General features: G+C 47.0%; 1 pseudogene; it reads left to right on the top strand.

The window, feature by feature from the left end:
- Nucleotides 1–3,083: 3,083 nt before the first annotated feature.
- LOC136381853 (hyaluronidase-3 pseudogene) lies at nt 3,084–3,783 on the top strand (annotated as a pseudogene).
- The last annotated feature ends 621 nt before the right edge of the window (nt 3,784–4,404 follow it).

The raw sequence follows: 4,404 nt of genomic DNA, 5'->3' as shown, positions 1-4,404 counted from the left end.
TTCTATGAAGTTTCTTTCAGTTCTTTAATAAGTGTAAAGATGACCACATAAAAAGGTACAATTTACCTATTTTCAAATAAGAAGACTGGAATTTCTCAGTTGTTTTACTGACATATTCCAAAATAACTTTTCAAATAGTGTTAAAATAGTATATTCTTCACTGAACTTGCCCTTAGTCAGATCCCCAAAATACCCTTGGCCTTTCTAGTGCCATCTCCACAAGATAAAGGGACACCAAGGGGAATTCCGAGTGGGAAGAGATGGTAGTCTTCATGGATTAACTATTAGCTGGGCCCACTGGGAAGGGAGGCACCCTAGAATTGAATTGTTACCAGCTTCATGGTAAACTGGTCTCTGCACAAACAAATGTGTGGTGGAGCCCTAACCCAAAGCTGATCTGGCACCGGCCCTGAGCACCTGCCCTCTGCTCTACAAACTGCCTAAGAAATTAACAAAACAGACTGTTCAGCTCCAATTAAGTTAGGAAATCCTCCTCTAGCAATGGTCTTCCATGAAGTGAATGAAATATCCAAGATTCTTTCTGTTCGTTCACATACACAATAAAATTTCCAGAGAACCCTTGAGTTTAAAAGAACTAAGCTAAAAACCAGGTGAAGAGTTCTCAGATTCAAATTCATTACATGTAAATAAATAAATAAATAAATAAATAAATATTAAAAAATAAAATAATCTCTGCAGTCTCTTCTGCTCTCATTTGGACAAGTACAGGTAGGAGGGCTTTCTGGTCAACCAGGACTCCAGACCTCCCATCTCCCAGGTGGCTCCTGCCTCTAAGCCCCACAGGCCCTTGTCACCAAACATCCCTTGAGTGCTGTGATCCCCAGCCCTCTGGAAGCAGCAAACCTTCTTTCTATTCAGTGCTAGAATTGGGGGCACATCTGTTCACCTCCCACAGGGAACAGTGGGATCCCCACTCCTTTCAAGGGTGTGTTTGTGTGTGTGTGTGTGTGTGTGTGTGTGTGTGTCTAAATTTGACATGTTCCCTAAGAACCATAAGCAAATATAAGTAACTAAAAAAACACTGGTTTACAGTGGAAACACCCATATTTCTCTCCCACAAATTATTAAAGATATAAATAAAGTGTGTATTTTTTAGCTCAGAGTCACCAATACATGCATTGCATGTGAAAAATTCTCATAAAATCATTTTATAACTCAGTTTTTAAAATCACATTCTTAAAATAAGAACTCCACCTACTCATGCCACTAGGGAATTCACTATTGATAAACCATAAACAAGCATGTGTCTACTCTCAATAAATTCACAATCTAGCAAGGGAGTGAAGACATGAACACAACAAATAATTATAGCATCATGTGGAAAGTGAGAAATGGCCAAAGAGTGGACCTGACACAGAACTATGGGGGCTCAGAAGAAATATATTTCCAAAGAGGGAACACCAAAGGCATGTAAAGCAACATCAATCATCTCAATCAGAACTGTATTTTTTTAAAAAAACAAAAAACTAATACAGTTCAGAGAACTTGAAAATATCTTGAAAAATAGAAATAAAAATGGAAATATGACAAAGCGCCCTCTTTTTTTTCTCTTCTGTGGATGATTTTTACATAAAAATCGATATTGTATTTATTCTGTGTAATTGTGCTTCACTAATCAGAGACCCTATTCTATCATCCTTTCAACTGTCTGTTTTCCTGCCTCATTTGCTTTCCGCTTCCAAACTCTGGCAACATCATCCTACAACACTATTTATTGCAAAGTAAATTTTAACTGAATTTGCAATTTGAAATCATTGATTTTTCTAAGTTTAAACAAACAGAAGCAACTGCCAGATATTTCATAAGGAAAATCTTGCGAGAGAGTATTAGATTGTTTCATGGAATTCCAGTTGGGAAGGAGAAAGGCTTACAGAGCTAAGAATGCATCATTTTTTAAATGAACGTGAAAAATGAGCCTTATGCAGAGGGGTATGGATCAGAGAATCTGACAGCAGAGGAATCTGAGAAGACCCTCTTGGACTATTAGGGAGCAGAGAGCTTCTCCATAAGTCACTGCAGAATAGACACACATTATTCACATGCCCTGCTACCATGCTTGGCAGTAGTTCGTTCTTACGTTCATTGAGTGGGGGAGACTGTAATAAGATTACAGAGCAAAAGATACTGTTTTGAAAAGCCTAATACTAGTTTACCTCTGCTGGAGACAATGTTCCCTACCTTGTCAGGATTGGCTTGGCATGAAGATCCACAATGGTCAGATGGGATTGTGCGAGGCCAGGACGCCCAGCATCCTGAAGCCTGGTTTCAACATGCTTCCATTCCTGGGGCATGACGACACAGCTAGGCCTAGCCCTGGTGTCGGGGGTGTCCCTGTGTCTGGGGTGCGGCCAGCCCCTGCTGCAGCCTCTTGGACGCCCCTACTCTGTGCTGTGGAATGTACTATTAGGGACATCAGCATGCTGTGTGGCCCATGTTGGTGTGCACCTGCCACTAGAGGCCTGGGCATCACAGCCAAGCATGGCCAGCATTCCCAAGGCCGGAATATCACCATCTTCTACAAAACCCAGCTCAGCCTCTATCCCTACCTTGGGCCCAGGAGTAGAGCTCACAATAGGGACATCCCTCAGGCTGTGCTCCTTAACCACTTCCTGGTACGGGCTCCCTACCAGATCCACCACAGCCTGGCCTGACAGTGCTGAACTGGGAAGAGTGGTGTCCCCTCTGTGCTGGTGTGGGGCAGCTGTGTTAGGCTTGCTTACTGGTGTACCAGCTGCAAGCACTTTGCTTGATTAGTGCGTGAGCATGTGGCATCGCCACATGTGTATGGCCCAAATAAGGCTATGGGTGCTTGCGCTCAGGGGGGGTACAGATGGCGGATTGCCTGCCCGCCACTGTGAGGGGCCATTCTTGCTGTTTGTTTGCCTGAGAGGCGGCTTCCCCTGCCTGTGTGCTTGTGTGCCCTTGTGAGACTTTATTAATCAGAATGGCCCAACCCTTTTGTCTCCACAGTTGCTTTACCTTCTGCCTGAATCCAACGTGGCCTCGGCCACCGGTGTTACAGCTGGGAACTAGGGTGGCCACTGAGCCTCTCAGCCAGCCCCATGGGCTTGGGCACAGTGAGTATTCCCCTTCCGGAACTCCCAGGAGCAGCTCCACAAGCCCACACTGCCTTTGGAGGACACAGTGAGGCTGAGCCACTGGCTTCTATTGCTTCTGGGCTGTGGCAACAACTGGCACAGTGTGGCTTCCTTCCAATTACACGGGCCCTGCCTCATAGCCACCCGCACCCACCACACCCATTGCTTTGGCTCTGGGCCACCTCCAGCACCCTCTCCCCCAGCCTCTACCTCCCACCCAGGCTGTCACCTGCTCACCATCAAGCATTTGTCTAATACGGCCTGGAGGAGGCCTTCCATGTGGCCCATGCTGGGCACCCACATCTCCTGCCTGTCCTGGCCTATGCCTACCTCACACACCAGAGCTCTGGGAGGTTCCTATCTCAGGAGAGTACTGGCATCTTTATGACTACCTGGTGGGCACCCTGAGCCCCTATATGATCCATGTGACCAGGGGGTGGCCATAGCCTACAGTCTCCAGGGTGCCATGGCTGTGGGTACTTTGCCCAGTGAGACCAAGGACAGCTAGAAGCCTTTCTGCACCTGCAGCCAGATGGCAGCCCTGGAGCTTGGGAGTCCTTCTGCTGCCGCTGTTACTGGGGCTGGGCTGGCCCCACCTGCCAGGAGCCCAGGCCTGAGCCTGACCCTGCAGAGACGGCATAAAGCCAGGAGTCACCAACCCTAACCCTCTCATCCCTGCTGCCATTTCCCAGTCCCGGGGAAGTCTGTCCCATACTTGCTCTATTTCACTTAGCTAGCCCTCCCACACACATACCCTACTTCCCATAGGATTTCTGGGGATTGGAAAGGGCCAGAAAATTTTTTTTTCCATTTTATAACCAGAGGCCCTCTGAGATTACCTGTTCCCTTCTAATAAGGAAGCAGTCCCAGGGAGAGACAGGGTTCCCGATGGTTAGGGTTACAGCCCAGGGCCCTGTTCCTTCACATCACCGGGCCCATGGAGAGGTCACAGAAGACCTGTCCAAGGGCAGGTGGACCCCTAGACCTTGGTGAAGGTCTGTACATGCTAAGCTGTTATCTGTACTTTGCTTTCATCATAGTCACCTTTTCTTTCACACACTCACACCAAAGATCCACAATGATGAAGGAGCACCAACATGGCTGTGAAAGCTGAGTCCGTGTGATGGAAGGACATTTAGAAGAACCCTCAGCAGCTATGTCAAATGGCCAGTGTAGAAGGAAGGGGAAGAGCAGCAAGAAGGAAGGAGCAGCCCTGAAAGGGGCAGGCAGAAAAATGTAAGGAATCCTTAAAGAGAACCCCAGAGCCCTGTTACCATTGCTGCTA

The sequence above is a fragment of the Saccopteryx leptura genome, chromosome 10 (assembly GCF_036850995.1).
Source record: "Saccopteryx leptura isolate mSacLep1 chromosome 10, mSacLep1_pri_phased_curated, whole genome shotgun sequence".
NCBI classification, from domain to species: domain Eukaryota; kingdom Metazoa; phylum Chordata; class Mammalia; order Chiroptera; family Emballonuridae; genus Saccopteryx; species Saccopteryx leptura.
This window is presented reverse-complemented; position numbering and strand designations above follow the sequence as displayed.